At 38.2% G+C, this 25,000-nt stretch overlaps 2 protein-coding genes across 7 annotated transcripts in view; both read left to right on the top strand.

Annotated features, from left to right (window-relative positions):
• The first annotated feature begins 3,755 nt into the window (after positions 1–3,755).
• LOC134287703 (uncharacterized) overlaps positions 3,756–25,000 on the top strand; it is a 193,622-nt gene continuing 172,377 nt past the window's right edge. Inside the window, exon 1 of the mRNA XM_062850257.1 lies at positions 3,756–4,302. The gene's annotated coding sequence lies outside the window, so the exon portion shown is untranslated. The remainder of the gene's footprint in view (positions 4,303–25,000) is intronic.
• The window catches only part of LOC109414182 (CD63 antigen), a 242,323-nt gene continuing 230,684 nt past the window's right edge, over positions 13,362–25,000 (top strand). The window contains exons 1-2 of one of the 6 annotated variants that reach the window (XM_062850263.1): positions 13,362–13,564; positions 13,865–14,053. The gene's annotated coding sequence lies outside the window, so the exon portion shown is untranslated. Of the gene's footprint in view, positions 13,572–13,653; positions 14,054–25,000 lie in introns of all 6 variants that reach the window. The other 5 variants (XM_062850260.1, XM_062850259.1, XM_062850262.1 and 2 more) reach the window with 5 other exon arrangements.

Genomic DNA, 25,000 nt, shown 5'->3' with positions numbered 1-25,000 from the left:
TTTACTTGAGTGAGGTTGCAAACCAATACACGATGACAACACTAACGCCACCAAACACCATATTGCCACAGTCAGTGGTGAATTGAAACATTTCAAGTGGTGAATTAAATTAGTATGGGAAATTAACCGATTGCAGCGCCACGCTATTGCCACTTGTGTTGCCGATTTCAAATGGCCGTTAAATTCCTTACACAGTTTCGAAACTGGACTTGGATGTCTGTTCTCTGTGGAAATACGACGTCCAAAATATGAACGAAAAAAAATGTAAACACCTAGTCGCGAACACGGAACTTCGTGATTGTGAGTCTAGACTCATACCACTGTACTAATCGATCACTCGTGAATATAATTTACATTTTGACCAATATAAACTTAAGCTTTCTAACCTACACGAGAAAGTTGCCTTTGCCTTTGCTTCCTATATGAACGTTGATATGAGAGCTGGGTTGTAATTTTTCCTAAGTCATTGCGATTCCTTTCGTTACGTTGCCATACTGATATATGTATGATATACCAAAATATGAGCTGTCAAAATATACAACTCGTTGCGATTTTGAATTGCGTTCATTACGGCATGTTTTGTTTACAACAGAAGTCCCACGTCGAGTGTACGGTAGCGCCTTTGCGTTGTCGTCGTCGTCGCCGTTCGTCGTCGCCGCCGTCCGTCGTCGCCGCCGTCCGTCGTCGTCGCGGAAAATGTTTAATGCCCATGGAGAAATTATTTTGCGTCCTCATTCGGTAACGAAGAACATCCCAAGGATACCAAAACAAAATTAGCAAGTGACGGTTGGTGGCGGTGGCGAGCAAAGTCAGTGAGATGATTATTACACCCAATAATCTCGTCGCGGTGCCAATCTTCGTGCAGGACGACTTACTCTGAATATCATGTTGAAAATTGTGAGAAGAACAAGCAAGGATCTGAGCAAAGAATTGGATTAAGCACATAACAATCTCAGAATCATAGTGACCACTGTGCGTTGATCGCTTACCGGGGAGAGCTGATGTGATAAAATATGATGGAATGGAATTGACATCATATCTGTGACCATGAATTTGCCGATGCTTAGTTATAATTTTTATCAAGTCGTTGCGATTCCCAACCAAACTTCACTGACATGATATATGACATGTCAGCGGGTACAAACAGCAACGATTTCAATTAGCTCTATTTACGATTTGATCCTTACCCAACAACGTTACTCGTAAACAAATCACAACGATGATTTATATACAATTGGATTTATCATTCATGTCACAAGGTTCAGCGGTTTTTATGATTTTGAATTCTGGCGGCTAGAAATGCGATTTTGAATACACTTTTTAATACGATGTGTGGTTTACTGGGTTGCCTCTCTAAAACGAAGATCTGTTCGCGGAAAAAACACCCAATTAATCGATAACGGCAAGATTAGCGTGTATACGCTTAGTATGATTGAAAGATTCGAGCAAAACACTGCCGAAAGTATGTGAGCTGAAGTTTTGCAACTGCTTAAGAAATTCAATGTAGACGTCACTCAGATATACACAGTCACAACTGATACCGGAAGTAACATGAATAAGACAACTAAATTATTGAAAAACAACCACTTATTGCTAATGGCTGAGCTGGACGATCCTAGCACGACGAGCGATAAAGAAACTTACTTTGATTATATGAACTTCTCTGGTGATGTTGACTACGAATACGACATATAGGCAGACTTTTGGGATCGGTAAGTACTGCATAATTTATGTTCAATATCAGGGTTATCAAATTCTACATGCATATCTTCATTCAAAACATTTTAGGGTCGACGATGACATAGAATCTTTGCAGTTTCTTAGCCGATAAAGTTGAATACAACGATAAAATTGATGACTTGGAAAACCTCAATAGCGCACAACTTACGGGAGTGCAGGGTGGCCAGCGAACCGGGAAAACCGGGAGAACCGGGAAAAAGCCGGGAATTCGGAATCACCGGGAAAAAACCGGGAAATATTCGGGAATTCAGATTGCCACCGGGAAAATTTTGCATTTCCAGGAATAATTCCATTGCTCTATTATTTCTAATTATTAATCACTTTTTTATCATCCATGAAAATAATCTGTAAGGCCAAGCTTGTTGCTGGTTTAACAGAAGTTGCAATATTTCGATATATTTTATTGAAAATACGACTTGCGTTATATTTAGATGTCGAGAATTTTAAAATCATAATATCGGTTGCTGAAGTCGATCTGTTAAGTCAATTTAAAAGTTATAACTGTTTAGTTTTCAGCAAATCAAGAAGAAACAATCTATCTATATATATAAAAATGAGTTTGAAGTTCCTTTGAGGCAACAAAACTCACGAACGGATGAACCGATCGGCATGACTCTTGCACGGTTCGATTCGTATTCATGGTGGCTGTGTTTATATGTACAAAAAGTTACGAAAATCAACCAGAAAAGTAAGATAATTGACAAAGTACTGATTTTTCATGAGCTGGGAAGGAAATAAACACCATCGAAATGAAACCAATCTAGAGTGCGGTGCTATTTTGAGCTCAACAGTTGTCAAACCACCACAAGACGGCAAGACAAAGTTTGCCGGGACAGCTAGTAATTTATAATTCTTGCGTAATCATGTAAAGAGTTTCAGTAAACTTTAGTAAAGGGCAATCTTCCTCTGAATTAGTCTTGTATCGATGTCACCAAAATACAATAATGCTACAAAAACTAAAAAGGGCACTCACATGTTTCTTTTCACTTGCCTACATCAAATTGAAATTGTGGGAAATGTATTTTAACAACAGCAACAAGGAATTGATGAAAGATAGACTAAATGGAGTAAATAGGACGTTGTCGTTGGCTAAATTTTAACAACAGTTATGTACAACTAAGCTGAAACCTAGAATCAGTATTTTTACTTGGCCAAACGCAATTCTAAGCAGTTTTTTTGGCAAGTGTTACTAAAACAAATAATGTTATTATATGGAACATGAGAGACGAACACAAAACAATAAAGCCTATAGGCTTTCTGAAAAAAATGTAAAATTGTTAAAAGGAATTAACGATTGCTCAAATGAATTCAGCAATAAGGCCAGTTTCGTGTTCAAAAGCAATCGCTCAAGAAAGTTTTAGACCAATTCCTGGAATAAAAATTCCACAGTGACAGCCATTTGAATTGTCATTCCTTCGCAACTGCGTACTGCGAAGAAAAACGGTTTCTTGGGCGATTCATGCAAGAATTTCTGTAATATAATTGCTTTCCATCAGAAGTTTGAATATTTTTCAAAGAAGCCTGTGTGCCAAAAATGGCTGAATCTGAACATGTTGTTTAAATTAAGTTGATATGAAACATCTTCAAAATTTTAACACAAGTATCAGGCATACTGTATCAATTCTAGTGGAAATGATGTTTTGACGTTCAAACTAAAAATGAGAAGAAATGTGAAAGTACTTTACAGTTGCAAAAATGTACATGTACAGTTTTTACAGAAACCTATGTTTCATTGGCATTGCAAAAAAATGTCATCGGGAATTAAAATTCTTAAGAGATTATTTCTGAGTTTTACCCAAAAGAATCTCTTGAAGTTCACCCAGGAGTTTAATTGAAAATTCAAACATATGTTAGTTCTGAAATTTATCCTGGAACAGCTCCTAAACCGATAGGGATTATTTTATTCAACACAAGTAAACAAACAAGTAAAACCGGGAAAAAATTGAAAATTTCGGGAAAAAACCGGGAGAAAACCGGGAAATCAAAATCTGAAATTCACTGGCCACCCTGGGAGTGAGATGTGCTGCCCATGATGTACACTGCCCATAACTGCATATTTGTAACATTTGCATATTTTGCTGGTATTGAGTTAACCTTCTTCGTGCATTAGCTTGCGCTCACCTCGCTGACCTAGTGCACGTTTAGGGGTCATAATGACCCCAATGCACGACGAGGGTTAATATCGGGGATCATCATCAAATCGCAAGTGCTTTCGACCACCTGAATAAAAAAATTAAGTTTGTTCTAGGATTTATGAAAAAAATATCAAGTAATTTTGTCTCATTGAGCAATGTGACCGCATAACAGTCACACTAGGAAAATAGATTGGCTTTAAAGCGTGACATCAATCATACTGAGGTTCGATTTATTTTTTAACAATTCCCCCAGCATACAGGAACTGCTGTAGAAATTTTGATTGCTATACGACTGATGACAAATTTATGAGATTTTTTTAAATTTTCGATTCATTCCTATACTATTCAAAGTTGCAACTTTGGGTTCCATTTTCTCCAATGCCTACTTTTGTCGAATGTTACTGTTATGCGGTTATGGGCAGTACAGGTCACGGTTTACGACGTTTTCAAAAAGAAGTCCGTGACAATCTTTCTGGCCAACGCGAGGATATAATCAAAACTCTTCGAACACAGCCGTACCGAAATTAACCTCGTTTGGATAAATCCTAAAAAACTGCCATTTTTCGGTGGAGATGTTCGTTGGTTGATTCCCTACGACAGCAAAAGGACCTAATAACGTCATTACTTACCCCGGATCTTAAACATCCCCCAGTGTTGAATCCTAATCAACAAGAAAAAGCATGATGATGATTAACCTGGGTCAAAGGATGCAAATTCTTAGTGGAATTCAAAGGAACAGTACTTAACGCGATTTTCTTTTTACTTAAGAAAAAGCAATTGTAAGTGAATAAATTTGCCATAATTCGTACGTATTTTATAATATTTGTACAGTTATCTATCTTAGAAGCACATTCTCACTTGGGAAAACATGAAGATGATTCGTAGTAGTGAGGCACAATCAACCACAAACGCTGACGAATCCGTGCCTTCGACTTCTTCTGCTACTAGCCTGCGGAAATTGACGAGGGTTGAACAGTTGCTGTCGGTGAACCGTCAGGCAAGAACAAGCGATATCATTGATATGGAGAAACGAATTCACAGGCTATGGCTTAAATTATCTCTGCCACTTGATACAGACATAATTTCATTGGCTATGCCTAAAAAGACAGATCTGGTAAGTGTAGAATTAGCGTTATGTTGAAATACACATAAATAAAAACAAAACAAAAAAATAGCTGGTTATACTGCCATTGAAGATATTGCAGATTTCGAGTACGCAAGTGTCTGTAGAAAGAGCTTTCAATGCACTTGGACCGATTCTAACCAGGTTCGGAACAAGGCTTGGTCCTGGAACACTTGGAAACGTTTCGTTTGTGAAGACTATCACTTTTTAAATCATTAGTCATGATTAATCATTACACTCTGGCTCAAAAGAACACTAAGTTGAAGAGTTATTCCGAACGTAGAGTCAAACAGAAGAAAAAGAAGAAGAAGTGATAAATCCCTTTCTCTTCAGCTTGATCAAACAAATGGGTGCGCATCGTAGTAGGAGTGAAAACAACAAGATAAATGTGATCGATGTAAACCACTTGTGTCGCGTGTAAAATATACTTATCAAAGAGTTCTCCTCAGAGTTGACTAACCCTGCTGATGTCACTGTACTCTATAACAGTAAATCTTGGAAAAACTGTCTATGATTAAATAAAACATTTGATACAAACATTACCAGTTGCAATGCCAACTAGAAAAACTAGAATAAAGGATACATTTCTGATGAGCACTAAGGTAGCCCACACTTATAAAAAAAAAAAACAAAAATTTCGAAAAATTAAAAGTCTTACCTCCTAAATCAGTTGTTTTGGACTTCCAGAATCGACGTTTAAAATTTGAGCAAAATCGATTAAGCTTAAGGGGACGCTCAAAACGCTTGAATTTTGTATGGGAAAACTTGTCAAATGTATGCAGAAATTTTAAGTTTTCGAATTTTGCCGCTAGGTGGCGCTGTAAGCGTTCAATAATCAAACCCTTTGGTATTATTGTAGGTGTGAAACAAATTATACCCTAGGTAAAGTGAGGCGACGCATTATTGTTGTTAACCATTACATCTAAAGGAATAATATCAATAACGAAATTTCAGTACTTTGCCTCACTTTGCCTAGGGTATAACTTTTTCAATAGCCGTCGGATCACTTCGCGGTCTTCGATAAAGTTCTTTATCATATAGTCACTTTAATGCCAAAGTGTTTGATTATTGAACGCTTACAGCGCCACCTAGCGGTAAAATACGAAAACTTAAAATTTCTGCATACATTTGGTCAAGCGTTTTGAGCGCCCCCTTAGGCTTAATCGATTTTGCTAAAATTTTGAACGTAGATTCTGAGAGTCTAAAACAACTAATTTAGGAGGTAAGACTTGGCATTTTTCGAAATTTTTGTTTGTCATATAAGTGTGGGCCACCCTAATGAGCACATTAGCATTTAGAATACCAAAAATCGATCCTTAGTAGTAAAGCTAGAAACAACAACATATACTCAATGAAGGTGAATGTGTGTACCCACTTTTTATGCACCGTTAATAACCCATAGAAGCTCTCCTGATAGCCTAATGGATAAATCATTCGGGTAGGTTTAGCCCGAGAGATTTACCCAATTCAGTAGGCGTTCGATCGATAACTGCAACATGTTTACGTTTCACTTACCGAATGGAATGAAATTCGTTAACTGCAACAACTGACAGACGTCAAAGAACTGTCAGTTGCTGCAGAATGCGACCAATGTGCATTAGGAAAACATCGCATTGCAACGAAAGTGCATGCGAAAAACATCACATCGCTGTTGACATTTCATTTTGACGGATAGCGGTGCGATAACTGCAAAACTGTTGCACTTAGCGGGCTTGCAGTTAAAAAGCATTGCAGTTGAAGCGTTTGCACCGAGCGAACGTCTATTGTACTACAGATTTTAGGACGAACAGCTACAACGGCTGCAGATGTCAAGGACTAAAGTCCACGACAGTTTGGACTTTCCAGAAAGGCCTCACAATTACATAAAAGTTTCATTCCAAAATTGTTAACGCGAAAACAACTACATACCACAATTACTGAGGTAGATTTAAAGGACTAACTTCGGCAACTCAAAACTTCCCGAGATAGAAAAAAAACTTTTTCAAATTTATTTGCAGGGCTATTAAATATGTATACCTAATTGTAATCAAAAACAGAAATTGCCACTGTTAGTACGGAAATCATTTGCTTATTTCTGATCTTCAGCAAAGCATGGTTTAGGTTGTCCATAAAGCCCATTAATTACGTAAGACTTTATGGAGGGAGAGGGGTTCGAGCAATCTTACGTGTCATGCAAGCTCATGTACAACATGTGTGCTACTCGGGCTGTTACCAAAAAATAACAGATCATAGATTCTCGTTCCACTCGTGAAAGTACACTGAAAAACGTTTCTATCCTACCGGATCCCTTCCGATTGTCCAATTTTGCAAATCTGTTTGTTTATTCCCTCACTAATGATTGATACGATAAGCATTCATTGTGATGACGAGCAAACGGTCAGAGAAAGAGATTTGAAATGATTTTTCTGACGCTGAGTAAACCTTAGCATTAAAACCAACGAACTGCTTATCAGTTCGCTATCAGTTTCAACTGCCTGCCTACGCAGTAAAAGCTTTAACTTCGTGGCACTTTAAAACTATGTACTTTCTTGATCGCGTTCCGCTCAATGTCAACGCAGTCGTAGACAGACTTTCAATTTACCCTTTAGTATTGCATACAGAATTCCAGTTTTAGCACCAACGAATCGACGGTGTCAATTTTTTATGCTCCACCTGCATTCACCTTCACCCGTATGTTGGTATACCGAACACTTTTGGACACTAACCGGTTCACGATCTGCAGGCTGGTTAAACCTAGTGCTCAAGTTTCGATTCTGATACCATGCGTTGGGCCAGTTGAACGATATGCTGTGCTATCTTATTTGCTTCTTATTGCTTGCACCGAGCAGACACCATACGGAGAAGATTGATCCAATATCCCAAACGACCTTGACCTATGCTTGAGTTGCGTTGCAAAGTGTGGTTCTGTGGAGGTAATTGTTCTCGTAACGATTTTGACTTTATTCTTGAATAAATGACTTTGAGTCGATAAAAAGTGTGTTTTTTCCTTATCTTCCACTAATCCATCTTATTTGCGACTGCAAAACCTACACTCGAGCAGGAAAGAACTTCACAGGTACGTGTAAATTATTGACGACGATACGGGAAATGCACACAATGGTTCTAATCATCTCTGAAAACCGATACCCCACATATAATGAGCAACGTGTGTGCGGATGGCACAAACATCGTTCTTACACAGTATAATGAACACCACACCACACTTTCGCGGTCTACATTTACCTTTTTCCCGATAAAAAAAAAAATGTGAATGTAACGTCACCCACCGCCCGATAACACTCCTCCACAGGTGAACAAATATGTAACTTGAAGAACGAATGGGTTTTCCCGCGAATATCACGTTTTACGTCCTCTTCGACGAAGCGGCAGAATACAACTGGACTGCGAGAGCGAAATAGCGAAGCAGGAGCTCGCGGTGCTTCACCGGCGACTCTCGATAGCATCGAGATATGACTGTACAGCGGCTGTGTCGGAGGAAGTCCAATAAAATTAGAAGCAAAAACTTTATTTTGAAATACGTTGATAATGTATATGCTATGCCGCTCACTGGTTGAAACATCTTACAATTCTGATTATACTTAATTTCGTTTTCCTCTTTTGTTGTACTTAATTTGTTACAGTTATTTTTAATTACTTCTTTCTATTCATCTTTATTGTTTTATTTGTATATTATTTTTCTTTTTTTATTATTTTGTGTAATTTTATTTCAAAGTATACACTGTGGTGCATAATTGATCGGACAAACGCCGATTTTCATACAAAATGGCCAAGTTTGGGATGATGTAACTATGGTTTGCTTTGGTGGAATGAGCTCAATTTTTGCCACGGAACTACGAATATGCTGAATTTTGTGTATACAAAGTATAACATGTTTTCGTTCACAGGTCTGGGCGTGGCAAGGCGTTGAAAATATTGCAAAAGTGATCGGACAGCGGTACCCCTTTGATTTACACGCGTGCCGCTGTCCGATCACTTTTGCAATATTTTCAACAACTTGCCACGCCCAGACCTGTGAACGAAAACATGTTATACTTTGTATACACAAAATTCAGCATATTCGTAGTTCCGTGGCAAAAATTGAGCTCATTCCACCAAAGCAAACCATAGTTACAGCATCCCAAACTTGGCCATTTTGTATGAAAATCGGCGTTTGTCCGATCAATTATGCACCACAGTGTACTTATTCTTTGGCTTTATATGCCTTTTTCTTGATCTGTTGATAACTGGTTTATTTTGCCTATTAGATATTTCAGTATCTCAGGCACCTTTTATCATTAATTTCATATTCCAACCTTACAGAATGATGGGGTAGACCAAAAATATGCTATGAATTACCGTGGATTTCACAGTTCATTTTCGCGCACCCAGTTTCACGTTAGCACTGTATGGTGCCTGTTTTCAACTGTGTTGAGCTGCGGTGTTTTGAGAATGTCATTTTGATTTTCGCTGACATCAATTGCGAAGAGGTGGCGACCGACGCCGATTACAGATAATGCTCGCAATGGGGTACCTGCTTTGACCGCGTGTTCAAAAAGTTTTTATTGTGATTCCAGGATAACTAAAGTTTTTTTCAGGAGTTTATTCAGGTTTACTTAAGAAGACCTGTGTAGGATTCCTTCAGGATTTTTGTTTTCAAGAAAACTTGAGAAGTTCTATGATACATGGGATTAAAAACTTCTTCTGAGACTCCTCCAGTTCCCTTTGGAATGTCTTGAGAAGCTTTTATCTAGGATTTCTAGAATAGAGCATTTGTCACGACTGTTGAAGAAAAACCAGAAAATTTCACTGAGAAAGTAAAAAAGAAACTCACAAAAATTTTCATTCGGAACGCCTGGAGAAATTCCATGGAGAAGTGAGGAAGTTCCACAATAAGCACCTGGATAATTTCCATTACAAACATCTGAGAATGTTCCAAAATTCTAAGGAATTCTCGAAAAATCCGTAGGGATCTGAAAAACTCCTGGGAGGAGTTTTTAGAGAAATCCCGAAAGTAGTTGATATAGTTCCTGGAGGAAGCAGGGATGGACCTCGTGTCACTATTTGTGTAAGTTCTCCAAGACTTTCTTGGAGCAATACACAAATAGTTTCCAGGAGGAATCACAGAAAGAATTCCTGCAAATATTTTGGATGAAAATCCTGGAAGATTCCCGGAAGGAGTTTCCGGGGGCATCTAGAAAGGAATTTCAGAAGAAAATCCTGGAGGAAACCTCAAAGAAACCCATGAGAAATGGTACCAGAAGAAACTGTTGGAGGCTTCCTAGAAGCAACACCTGGTTGATCTTGAATGATAATTCTAGAAGACGAAACTCCTCAAGTAATGGTAGGAATTTTTGGAATTTCAACAGGAAATCTTTCCGGGATGTCTTCTGTAGCTTCTTTCGGGCTTCCTCCATTAGCTTTTTCTTGGATCCCACCAGGAGTACCTTCAAGAGTTCCTAACATATTCCTCCCGATTCCTGTAAGACTTTTTTGCGATTACACCAGAAGCTAATACTAGGACCATACATTTCATCTGAGATTATGCCTTTAACCCTCGAGCAGTCGCGTTTTCGGCTTTCCTCAGTGACACCACGCACACGTTATATACCATATATGTGCTTGTTTCGTGGTGCGTGTACTCAGTACACAACGCGACCGCTCCCGGGTTAAAAGATGTTTCCGAGGTGGCTGGAGGTATTCGAGGCTTGCTTCAGGAATGTATTTCGAGTTTCTTTTAGGATTTTTTTTCTTAAATTCCGTCAGGAATTCCTTGTGAGACTCCTCTAGGATTTTTCCGACATTTCTTATTGGCTCCTCCGCGTATTCCATCCTAACAAGAACTTCCTCTGGGTTTTTGGGTTCTTGCAGGAACTCGTTCCAGGAACTTCCTCCGTATTCTAAATGGAAATTCTCTAGGAGTTTATTACGAAACGCCTTCAGGAATATCTTCATGGAATGGAACCGCTTTAAGTATCAAAGAAGAAACTTCTGGAAGAATTCCAGAAGGAACTTCTGAAAGACTCCTGAATTAGCTACTGGAAATATATAAAGTTATTTTAAAATTAAACACCAACTTTGCACTATTGTTATCAGGCATTCTTACAACATGCCCTGCCCACCGTATCCTTTCGGCTTTGGTCACCTTCTAGATGCTGGGTTCGCCGTAAAGTACAGCGAGCTCGTGGTGCATCCTTCTTTGCCACACACCATTCTACTGCATACAGTCGAAGATCGTCCTTAGCACGCGACGCTTAAAAATTCCGAGTGCTTGCAGGTACTCCTCAAGCATGGTCCATGTCTCGTGTCCGTAGAGGATCACCGGTCTTATCAGCGTCTTGTACATGGTGCGTGTGTGAATCTTTTTAGATCACAGCTTCTTCTGGAGCCCATAGTAGGCACGACTTCCACTGCTGATGCGCCTTGGTATTTCACAGTTAACATTGCTGTATGTCTTGTGTCCGTAGAGGACCACCGGTCTTATCAGCCTCTTGTACATGGGCACATGGTACGTGGGTGAATCTTTATTGACCGCAGTTTCTTCTGGAGCCCATAGTAGGCACGACTTCCACAGATGATGCGCCTTCGTATTTCACGACTAGCATTGTTGTATGGATCCGAAGTAGACGAATTCCTCTACCACCTCGAAGTTATCCCCGTCTATTGTCACATTAGTATCTAGACGGACCCGGTCGTGTTCGGTTCCGCCTGCCTGTTTTGAACGCATCCACCAACAGTCCGACCTTTGTTGCTAGGCGTTTCAGGGGGGCAGTTCTGCCATCGTTCCAAATGTTCAGGCGTCCACAAAGCACACAAATTGCTCGGATTTTGTGAAAATTGGCTGTTGAGTCCAACTCGTCGCATTACACCTTTCAGTGCGATGTTGAAGAGTAAGAAAGAGAGGCCATCCCCTTTGTCCACGGCAGGATTCGAATGAACTGGATAGTTCACCCGAAACCCTTACGCAGTTTTGCACATCGTCCATCGTTGCTTCAAACAGCCTAGTCAGTTTCCTGGGAAAGTCGTTTTCGTCCATGATTTTCCATGTTTTGTGCGGTCGATACTGTCATATGCTGCTTTGAAGTCGATGAACAGGTGATGCGTTGGAACCTGGTATTCACGGCATTTCTGGAGGATTTGCCGTACGGTGAAGATCTGGTCCGATGAAGAAATGTCGACCGGCCGTCGATGAAGCCGCCTTGATAACTTCGTACTCATTCGTTTTAGGTGACAGACGACGGAAGATGATCTGGGATAGCACTTTGTAGACAGAATTCAAAATGATGATCGCTCTGAAATTCTCACATTCCCAAATGGTCGCCTTCATCATGGCATCAACTGTCCCGGTAAACGTCGTACTACCTGCCTATAGGATCTTACACCCCTGGTGTGCTAGCAAACATTTCTGAATCCACCCTATTTCTTGAGAATCAACCGTTAGCGTTTCTCCATTGAACGACGTCGCGCTCTCTTTCACTTCTCTCAGCTCTCACCAGAATTTTATTGCGTCGCGACGCACGCTTAAAATATTTCATACTGGAAGAAGATTAGTTTAGCGTTAATTAAATATATTTGGACAGAAAACATTTGTGTAACTGCTTATATGTCAGATGTTGTTGGTAAAATAAGAATTGTTGTTAATTATTATCATTATTAATCAATTATTGTCGTGTTGGACATGAATGTTCCCTTCCAACCAGGTTTGCAGGCGTCGCGACGCCAGTGTACACATAATATTACCATTTCCCATTCCCGTGCATCATCACCAAGGAAACTGGGTGTTCTACAACAAACAAAAAGAGAAACCAAAATAAAAGCGTCGTCTGGCTGGCAATCAGACTCTGATGCAGTGTTGCCACAGGTACAGATTATTCTGTAAAAGTACAGATTTTTTTCAACTTTTTGGTACAGATTCTGTACGGTACAGAATACAGATTTTCAGCAAAAGGTACAGAATGGTACAGATTTTTTGAAATTGAGAAAAAAATCATTAAAACTCAAATTTAAATCATTTTTAATACTGATATTTTTGTTTTCAAAGTTCAGAAATTGGTAACAGTGTACTCAAATTAAGTGTTTTTCATAGTTTAGCCTGAATGTAATGCTCTTTTTTGTGTATTTTAAGCGATTTTAAATCAAATGTGGTACAAATTTGGTACAGATTATGGGTACAGATTTTTCGAATGTCTGGTACAGATAAAAAAGATTTTTGAGCCTTCGGTACAGATAAAAATGTGGCAACACTGCTCTGATGATACTCTGATGATACTCCCGGTGGGCGAGCAAAGGCGTCGAGACGCGACGCTTTGGCAACGAATGCCCAACCGAGACCGAGCGCGTCGTTCTTTCGCTGCTTGCTGAGGCGTGAGGCGTAAAGCGTATGGATTGGTACAGTTACTAGTCCATAAAGAACCTTCGTCACGTACGGTTGTGCTTGGTTGCTTCTGGTGGTGTTTCTCTTGATTGTGTATCAATCTAGTGCTGGTGTTCTTCACACATAAATTCATCTGGAAGGGAAAGGTGAAAGTACGGAGTAGTGCATTCTAGTGGAAGCTGCGGCAGCAGTTTTGGAAGGCATCATTCGGTTGAAGTCGGTGGTGTGTTTGTCTGGCATATAGACACAATTATCTCGCCTGTCTATTGTTTTCTATAGTGCATTGTGCTACGGTTTTGTTTCAGGTCAAACAGTGTTATTTGTATTTTTGAATTTTAGTGTGTAGTGCTCAACTGGATAACGTAAGATTATAATTTGAAGTTATCAAGAAGTGAGCTACTAAAGTTCTTCATCAACAAAGTGATTCTGTAGAAGAAGTGAAGGAATCAAGCAAATTTAAAGTTCGTGGTAGTGAGAAGAAAGCGAAGAAGCATAGCAACGAATCTTTCTTTATAGGATTCTTCAAGCTTTGTGTGTATCATCGTTCGTTCGTTCGAGGATTACGTTGCAGCTGGTTACATTTTTGGACGCAAACAACAGATTTTGTGTGCACTTGTTGGTGTCGCTATTGTCGTCTGGCTCCATCATCTGGCTGAGTGTGAGTCATTGTACGCGCGTCGTCGTCTGTACGAGATACTGAACAAGGTTAGTATTATATTTCACTTAGTTTGCATTGAGATAAGCACTGAACCATTTCACATGGATGAATAACGTGCGCAAATTCTGTTTTGCGTTAAAGTATTACATATTAAATCTTGTTATTACTGCAGAGTAGGGAAAAATGTCAAGATATAAACTTAGGGTGGTCTGCAGAAGAGTGCAGTATTTGTTGGGTAAATCTGAACTTGAAATGTGCAAAAAACATTTGGATAAGCATAGAGTTCAATATTTTATTGTTTGAGTCATGCAATCCTTATCCTATCCAAAAACTACGACACATAAAATTATCCATTTTCAACCTCCCTTCTCCTTTATGAACGTTCTCTTGCCAATTAGATCAAGTATCCCTAGCTACATCACTTTTATTATGGAATAACATTCTAATTTTCAATTGGGTTTTTAAATTAAGAAAAAAATATTGATATTTTGATTTTATACGAAAGAGCACCTTTTTCTGAACCACCATGATTTTTTTCAGATTTTTAGAACTTCATTTTGGTACATAAAATCGCTTTCGAAGAGATTTTTCGAAATCACCTTTTGACAGCTGGCCAACTACTTGACAGCTCCGCCCAGTACAAAATGCGACGAGGGGTTATTCGTCAAATCGCTCCCATACAAACTTCAAACTGATTTTTAAATAGGTTCCCGGGCATCAAAATTCATGAAAATTTGGATTTCGGCTCAGTTTTGCATGCAGATTCTGAATATGGAATGATCTCAACACCGCTAAAGAAGCCAATTAATTATTACAATATTATCTAATACACGATGAAAGTTCCCCTCACCCAGAATTCGAGTTCCAGAGATTAGTCTAGAAATTCCACATGGGATCCTTTTCAAAAATTCCTCTGAGAATTCCTGCTGGGATTCCTTCAAGAATTCTTCCATACATTTTTCCAGAAATTCCTCTACGAATCCTATAGTGCTTCCTCGAGAAATTTCACCAAAGTTTCCTTGAGAGATTTATCATGGAATTCGTTCAAGTATTTCTTCTAGGATTCCTTCAGGAATTCATGCTAGGATTCATTTCTGATAGAAACCTTCAACCAATTTCTGCTAGTATTTCTCCAGAAATGCTTCTAGCGATTGCTTCAGGAATTTCTCAAAAATATCCTGCTGGGACTTTCGTAGAATTTCTTCAATGATTCCTTTTATGATTCCTTCAGAATTTTTCCCAAGACTCCTCTAGGGATTCTTCCAGGTATATCTCGAAGATTTTATCAAAATTTTCTGTTGGTCTTCCTGCTGGAATTGCTCTTAGGGATTTTTCTAAGAATTTCTGCTAGGATTTCTCCAGAAATTTCGCCGAGTCAAGTACAAGACACTGAAGACGACCTTACAGTTGAGGTCGAAATACGTATCTGTCAAAGGATGCAAATTCTTAGTGGAATTCAAAGAAACAGTACTTAACGCGAAAAAATATGTGACAGATAAAACTTTTTTATGGTTTACGGTTTTTGTTTACCTTGTTCTGGTAAATCTCACAGGTAGCGAAAACAAAAGTTTGTTTGCACACATACAAGTATAAGTAATGGCTGAATTATTGAAACAGTTTACATCACATAATAAAAAGTCTAAACAGATAAAAAAAAATAAGTAAAACTGCTACCGCTCAAAAGCACAATTGTGCTGGTTCATCACGAAAGGGATATTCAAGTTATTCAGGAGCAATTTACTTCATATTCAAGTGATTTAGATCCGATTAACTTCATATTTAAGTGATTCAGGCCCATGTTCAGGACTGATTCAAGCGATTCAAGTCTGATTTACTTCATATTCAAGTTAAACAGGTGCGATTCACTTCGTATTCAAGCGATTTAGGTCCTATTCACTTCATATTTAATTGATTATGGTCTGATTTACGTCTGATTCAAGTGATTTTGGTCCGATTTACTTCATATTGAAATGATTCAGGTCCGATTCACTTCATAATCGAATGGTTCAGGTCTGATTCACTTCATATTTATGTGATTCAGGTCTGGTTCACATAATATTCTCGTGTTTCTGGTCTGATTCATTTCATATTCGAGCGATGCAGGTCTGATTTACTAAATATTCGAGCGATTCAGATCGGTTCTATTCCGTTAGGCCGAATGCCGTTAGGCCGAATGTCGTTAGGCCGAAAGGGTCGTTAGGCCAAATATTTCATTAGGCCGGTTGGGTCGCGTCGTTAGGTCGAACTGGTCACTAGGCCAAATGGGTTGTAAGGTTAAATGGTTTGCTTAGGCAACTGGATAGCATGAAACTGTCTAATGTTTGAGGGAAACGGTCTTCGACCTTGAAATTTTGGTTGGCTTTGAATGATTAATTGAAAAACACACTGACAGTTTTTCGCGTTTTAAAGTCTAAATTATAGTTACACCGGGAACAAATTCGTAGTTCCAGTACGAACATGATTAACAAGATTAAGTGCTACTGAATCAAGTTCTCTAAAACTTAGAAAGAAAAAACTTAAAAGAAGGAAAAATATTCGATGAAAAAGTTGTTAGCCGTTATGCTTATAGTGAGTATAAAATTAATATTACGAAAAAACACCCTATGTTCCGAAGAAGGAAAAGCTCTGATGAAAAAGTTAATGGCTGTAAACTTTATAATGAAAAAAAGAACAGCCTATTTTCAAAAGAAGGAAAAATTTCAGATGAAATATTTAATAGCTGTTATGTTCATAGTGAGTATAACAGTTAGGCTAGAAGAAAAGCCTATGTACAGAAGAAGGAAAAACTCTTATGCAAAAATTAAGGGCTGTAATACTTATAATGAGTAGAATAGTTAAACTAGAAAGAACAGCCTATTTTTAAAAGAAGGAAATATCCCTGATAAAAAAAATAATTGATGTAATGCTCATAGTGAGTAGAACACTAAAACTAGAGAGAACAGCCTATGTTTAGAAGAAGAAAAAATCTCCGATGAAAGATTTAAAAGCTGCAATGCTTATAGTGAGTATGACTGTTAGACTAGAAGAAAAGCCTATGAACAGAAGAAGGAAATACTCTTATGAAAAAGTTTATGGCTGAAATACTTATGATGAGTAGAATAGTTAAACTAGATAGAACAGCCTATTTTCGAAAGAAGGCAAAATCTCCTAAGAAAAATTTAATTGCTGTAATGCTCATAGTGAGTAGAACAATAAAACTACAAAGAACAGCCTATGTTTAAAAGAAGGACAAATCCCCGATGATAAATTTAATAGCTGAAATGCTATATTAATTCTTCACCACTTATGCTTACAGCTTTTTTGTCCACTAGAGCACTACGTAAGCGATTCCAATGGCAGCTGAACTTACACTTTGTACAGCGCCTTAATGTATTCTATTTTACTATATTTAATTGGTTGCCTATGCGCTGTTTTCTTTTTTGTATCCTGCTCATGATAGAATGATAAGCACGATGATGTTGATGCTTTTAGGTTAAGTATGATAGCCTTTTTGATTTATATTACATTCATTTGCAAGTAGTACAATTATGTTGACAATGTTACTGTATTGAATATCTTTATCCTGCTGATAGCTTTGGTTGTGCCCGTTCACCATAACTCTTTGTTTCTGTTTAAAAATAAGCTTTTTCGAGATGCTGTATTATAAATCTTTTCTACTTCGCCTCCCAAATTGATTTCCCCCGCAGTTTCCCAATGATGTTGACTTTTTTCGTGTTTATTTCGTTTTGTTCAATATAAAACGATAACATCAGTAGACACATATAATGACAACCTATTGGGCCTAACGACCCTTTCGGCCTGCCTAATGACCCATTCGGCCTAACGACTCTTTCGGCCTAACGACCCTTTCGGCCTAACGGCCTGCCCCCATTCAGGTCCACTTTATTTCATATATAAATGGCTTAGGTACGGTTTGATTCACGTTCTAATTATTTCATATTCAAGCAAGTCAGGACTCATTGCTTTAATAATAATTTTATTCTGATCAGATTCAGTACATTTACTTATACAAATGATTTATGTTTTGTTTATAATTTTTATCGTATCAGGATCTTGAAATAGACCCAGTTAAACGTGCTCAAATTTACATACTCACTAGCTCTATTTAGCGGCAGAACTTTGAACTAAATTGTTTGCCTTCCGGGTAAAAATTGCCTTCTGAAAAACTTTACTGAAGACTCGAACCTGCTATGTTATTTGGATAGAGATCGAGCTACATTATTAAATATGTTCTCTAACGGTAGAATTGCGAATCAAATTGGTTATCATTATGAAGCAAATGACCTTCTGTACAACTTTGCCGAAGAGTATAACTTTCTAATCGGGACCGCGAGATTGTTTAACGTTGAAGCATTCGTCATTGAAATCATCGTCATCATTAAACATTTGAAAGCAGTTTTTTCGTTCAAATCAAACATTTTTGCAACGAAAATGGATTCACTGTGTTCTACATGAGGAATAGAATACAGTGAATACATTTTCGTGGTCGTTGTTTTGATTTACAGCGAAAAAACTGCTTTTCTATTTCCGAAAAATGATGACGGATGCTTGAGCCTTAAAAAAGCTCATTTTCAGATACTCACTAGCGTCACAAAGCGGCTGAATTGTGAATCAAAGCTGTTTGTTTTTAAGATGTCAACGATCTTCTGAACAACTTTGATGAAGACTCTATCTTTTCAGATAATCTAGATTTCGAGATATAGGGCGCACAGTACCTAACCCTACACAAAAATTAAAATCAATTTGTATTAGTCATAGCAGCAATAGCTATACCTGCCCAAATGGTACAAGACCCTAGTAGCATGAATTTATTAGTTTTCAAGTGTAGTTAATTTTTTCAAGATATTCAATGCAATATTCAACTGAGTGTTGACTAGTTTTTCAAGCGAGTCCGTACTTAACTTGTGGCGAGTAGTGTAGCTCTGACACTCTGGACAAACTTAATAATCGCACAAAAATAACAAATTGTGCGTCCTTATGGAGCCAATTTTCTCAGCGTCGCGGTCAATTTGTCACCATTTATCAGCCCACAAGTTCATAACACGTGACCGTCTTTATCTCGTTATACGCTGCACTACTACTGAACTAACTGGGCAGAAGCTGCCACAACAGATGATTTGAGATATTTATCTGTCTGACCATCTCTTGCCATCTTGCCGTCGTCGTCGCCGTTGCATCGCACTACTTTGGGCGTTTGTTCGAATCTACAGCTGAAGTGATGGGCAGCTTTGTAAAATGCGTACATTGTCTAACTATTTCAATTTCTTGTTGTGAATTGCTATATCCATATAGCTGTTTCTAAACCCCAAGAAAATATCCTTAGAATTCCCGGTTTTCTAGGTATGAATTGTAAGAACACTTCGAATTTTGATTTTCAAAACACTCAACGTACATATGGGTAAATTATGGGTTAAATTGTGAAAAAAATCCACAGCTCAGGTGAGATTTGAGCTCACGACCCCAATTCGCTAGACAAGTGCTTTACCAACTAAGCTACCGAGCCAATTAATGACCCGGCATTTTAGTTGCCATATAAGGTAATTCATATAACATTAACTATGCAGATGCTCACGGAACACTATGTTGAGAACTAGCTTCAGACCCTATTGAGCATGCCGGTGAATGCCACTAGTATAAATTGATTACAAACGCTTCAAAAGTTAATGATTGGTTGTATAGAAATTCAACTAGAATATCAATATAAGCCTTAATCCATATAAAAAAACTCTTTCCTGCAATGATGGTTTGTCTTCTCGCACACATACTGAATCCACATATGTGTAGGATTATAAAACATCATTTTGTGTTGATTTTTCATCTTTATGCTGGTACAGCTAGTTTTTGCTCCAGTTTTTTTCCTTTCGTCCGTTGGTATTCAGCGAAATATAAAAACCACAAGCCTCAAAGCTGGATGTATCTATGCTATGTATACTCTGGGAAAGTCAACGTCGACGCCAGACGAGAATTAAAACAGATTATGACGTTGAGGGTTTCGTACGTTTCGTTTCACTCTAATTCCACGTTTTAAATCTTAAGCCAGTCTTAATGAAGACCCAAAGATTTGAATTTGTAGATAGGTATGTAGATCTATGTTATCGTTGATAATATTATTCTGGCTGCGAACTCAAATTTCAAAATCATACGAATCTGGTATTTTGCTTAGCCTTTCATGAAACCATTCCAGTGTGCAATCGCATCACAATTCTGACATAACCGGAGCGTAACCAATGAAACCAACATCTCCGGCACAGTTCAGTCAGTGAAATTATGAGAATCCCATAATTTATTTATAGTAGGTAGCTACCGGATCTGGTAGCCAGGAGTTTGTGGCTGGGGCTGGTGGTGCAACAACAGCGAACAGGACCTTGAAAACCGACGCGACGGATGGTGTGGATGCCCTTTTCGCAGAACCTTACACAGGCTGGTCTTGCTCGCTCGTTCGCAACCAGACAGATTTGAAATGACGATCCTGTCAATATAAATTTCAATTTTGCTGAGCTGTGCTACAAATTGCGGACCCGAGCTATAGAGTGGAGTGAAACTATAATGAAATACAATTGCCACGAAATTAGGGAGGTGTGTAATCTACGGAGGATCATATGCGCTATTTTCCGTCATATCAGACCGAATAAGGAAAACGTAGACTATCAATACCTAGCCCTTATAGCACTGGAAATCGAACTGGAAATAATGCGAAATTTCACGTGTGAATTTCACTTCACTTTCGAATTGAACATTCATCTCGTTTTGCGTATGACGAAGGCAATTGCCCCAAAGCAGCAGCTAAGCTAGCCGATTCTGCCTTCATCATCGTGCGATTTTCACTCCGCCAGATTCACTAGTTGGACAAGCCTTCGATCTACACCCCACTAAAGCTCTGTTACACTTCAAAGATTTGAATTTATAATTCAAAGTAATTGATACCAAATTTTCCATGAGGCATCAGGCGAAGTTAAGAGTAAACTCGATTAAGAATAAACTCGATCATTAGCTAGACGGGAATTAGATTAAAAAAAAAAAACATATCATCTGGAAGGCACGGAGATACTCTGCCCAAGCAAGTTAAGGAAATTTCCATAACGAAAAGTTCCTGGACCGACCAGGAATCGAACCTGTTACCCTCAGCATGGCCTTACTGCATGATTGTAGTCATTTGATGATGTTTATAATATTACAATTTGTTTTCTCTTACACTCGGGCCATCATCCGCTTTACGATGTCTTGTGAATCGTGCGGTGAGCTGTTTCGGTTGCTATGAGAAACGCGTTTAGCGCCATCTTTCGAACACGCTGTGTTGAAGTAGCAAAGGACTCGTCCTTCTGTTGCTACATAGTTGCCGACAGATGAAATGTCATATACCCACAGAGAACAGACGTCTATCTTCGCTTTTTGCCTTGTGTAAAACTTTGTAACGGTCATATCAAAGTATGTGGTTATGCTCCCGTTGCGTGGCGCTAGCGTCTCATCACTTACATTGTTGTGTTGTCATTTTTGTTTCCAGTGCTCGCCATTTTTGGTTGTTTGGCGCTCGTGTCGTTTTGTGGGCTAGTGTATTTTAACGATGAACACTGCCATCGTGGGGTCAAATCGACTTTATATGTGGGGCAGTCTCCGTTGGTGGCGTTGAGGTATACTTAAATCCTTTACACACGATTTCGACGTATTTTTGTTCGAGCTTAAACATCTGTTCTCTGTGATATACCTAGGTACCATACCGTAGATGAAATGGTTACGATTCTGCTGATTATGTCGTTCCATTCTCTACACACGGTAGGAACACTGCTCCCTGATTGCGGGATGAAATGCGAGTGTTATTAATTTAATAATTTGCCCATGTTGCTTCTTCCACTTCCTCCACAGTTTTCGGTTCCTGCTCGGCGTCGTCACTTGTGTAATTGATATGGTGTCAAACATTAAACATATTTCCACATTGGCGACAGCTGCAAGAACGTTCGTGCAGAATGAACATTCAGCAGCGGAAATAATACCGACATTCGTCATCGCTGATACTTTTTTGTGGCGTTTCAATAAAAAGTGGCTATTGGGCATGAATTGAAACAATGAATGAGTTATGTATTTTCGTATACACACAGGGCCGGATTTAAGGGGGGGCCAGGGGGGCCATGGCCCCGGGCCCCCACATTTCAGGGGCCCCCACAAAATGTTACTTCAAATGGAAAACGTTAAAAGGAGGTGCTAGAAACATCTTGATTTAATTTTTATCACAAGTACTTCTACTATCAAGATGTGTGTGAAATATTGTGCTTCAAATTAGAAAGAAGCAGATATCTACCTCTTAATAAAATTTCAAACTTTTCCAGAAAGTTGTTAAGATTTTCAAGATTTGAATTGATCACTCTTGTGAATTGCACAAGTTATTTTACCGAAATACATGAGAAAATTTTCACCTGAATTCTAGATGAATCTTAAACGCTTTGGAATGAACAGTCGAAAAGTTACTGCTGAAAATTCGTGTTTATTTCTGTCGAAAATTATTGGTGTTATTTAAAAAAAATCCTACATAGCTCTTTGAAGGTTTGCAAGTGTTTCTATCAGAATAAAGATTTTTTTTTTAGAATTGTAGAGTTTGGTTTCGCTTACCAAACCCCGAATTGTTGAAATATTTCTTTGAAGGAACTAGCAAGAATTTGAGGTCGGATTTGTGCGGAGATCTGATATCCAATTTTCTTCAATATGATTAAATCCATGACAAATTTTTCTTCATGGCTTGAATGTGTATTTAAGGTGAACTCTTAACAAATTCATAGATTCCTTATGAAAATTGCATTAGATATTTGTGGAGAAATTCTTGAAAAATCCTGAAATATTTAAAGTTTTCCAAACAATTTTTGTTTAAATTGGCTAAAAATTCGTCCCCAAAGATTATTATGAAATTTCACTTATAATTCTATTCAAGATAACACAGAAATTCCATCAGGAACTCATTATAGATTTCCGATGAAATTTCTTCAGCAGCTTTTAGTAGAATTTCGTTAAAAATACCACTGCGGATTTTCTGCCTCTTGAAGTTTCACAAGGAGCTCTTAACAGTTATTATGTGCGGTTACCAGAAACTCCTTTCAAAGTCGCGTTAGGAATGTCTATGCTTAAGTTCCACAAAAAAAAGAAACCTGGTAATCGGTCAGCAACTCTATCGATTTCATCAATGATTCCGCATTCCGCAAGAAAATCTATTTGAAGGTTTTGCAATAACGGCATTTAGCAATAGCGCAATATTTTTTTTCTGAAACTTATCGAAAATGTCTCCTATAACATCTATTTTTAAATTTCTTGAAGGACTTTCTCATGAATTCCGACTTAATCAATGGAATTTGATACTATGAACACCTTCGGATAAAGCGTTAGGTATTTACTTGATAAAATTTCTTTTACAATCGTCTTCAGACTAGATTTTCATATCTGGATCTCTGTTATGATTAGTTAGTGGATGCCTTTTTTCTAGTTACGCTTATTAAGCTAAATTTCTTCAATAACAACCCTAATTATTTGAGGAATTTTCCATATTTTCTGGATTTTTCTACAATGAAAAAAAAAATCCTCCTAAAAAGAGGGCCCCCACAATACTGTGGCCCCGGGTCTCCACATTTGTAAATCCGGCCCTGTATACACATATGGTAGCTTGTCAGTTTTATTAATTATAGTCACAGAGAACAGACGTCCAAGCTCATGTAGTGCTATTGTGTAAAGCATTGCAACGGTTGTTTTGAAATAACTGGGAATGTGTCCATTACGCGGCGCTGTCAAATTTCGAATCGGGGTACAAATTTGCCGTTGTTTTACCTTTTGGAGCTAGTGTCGCCAAGTGTGCACCCTAGTATAGACACACCAAGAGAATGTGTTGGTTTTACTTGGAAAACAATAATTGAATTCTTGTTCAACTTGTTTCTTATTGAAAATAATGAAACTAATTAACAATGCGTTGCTCAAATTTTGTTGCTGGATTAGTGAAACAATCCTAAATATCTTGTTATTTAAGCAAATACAGCTCAGAATCTGAGTAGGAAAATTTAAAGGTGCGCTAGTGAAATATTTCTTCAGAAAGCGCCATCATGGTGTCGAAACAAGCTTTTGAGTGGGAAAGTCACCGTCGATGTCGCTACTGAGCATGTTTTTTCTTTACACAAGATTTTCAAGCAATTTTGTTCGAGCATGTTCGTCTGTTCTCTTTGTTATAGTTGCTGACAGAATCGAAAAAGCGAATTTACAATGCTTTTAAAGGTTATTCATCGTTTATGGTCAGAGAAAATTAAAAAAATAAAAAGTACTATTTCAATATTATTTTTATAATTTCATATGGTGATTTCACAGATACAAATAGGTAAATCCAACGGAAGCTAACGATCCCTCCGCATCTGGTGACAGGAATGAGAAACCTATGAAAAGAGGGGCTCCGCCAAAATTTGCCATTGCGCAGCATAGGCAAACTTCACTTTTTTCACTTTTTCGTATCGAATTCCGCATCGTAGAGAAACAAACGAGCACTTTTTAGAAAGAAAATTTAATTCTCTTTCAGTTGCGCTTAGATCCGGTAGGTACTTACGAACAATTTATGTGATTAATTTGAGGAGCTCTTGCTATGCCTCCGGAGGGCGATCTTCCGGATTTTTTGTTAGCTGGCCAATCCAATGTCTGTCGGCGTGGGCATCAAGAATGATGATAATGGAAGCCATTGCAAATGGAAAATAGCAACTTCTAGAGCAAAAAATGAGTAAAATTTGGCGACAAAAAATTTACTTTTTTATGTAAACAAACGATTTTCTCCTTATCTCACCAAGCGCCTCTACAATTGGGGGTCATCTGGATTAGCCTATTGTTAAGCAAATGTTTGAGCCAAGTCACGAACCTTTTCAAGCAGTTTGCTTGTTGTATGGCACTAAACGTGTAGAAGTGTTCTCCTAATCTAAATAGTATTTTTTTCAACTTTTATCTCATGCCAGTGGAATTTTTCCCATGTGACAAATCCTTCAAGGAAA

Source organism: Aedes albopictus, chromosome 2, assembly GCF_035046485.1.
Source record: "Aedes albopictus strain Foshan chromosome 2, AalbF5, whole genome shotgun sequence".
Lineage (NCBI taxonomy): Eukaryota > Metazoa > Arthropoda > Insecta > Diptera > Culicidae > Aedes > Aedes albopictus.
The sequence above is the reverse complement of the archived record's forward strand: the minus strand, read 5'-3'. Positions and strand labels throughout refer to the sequence as shown.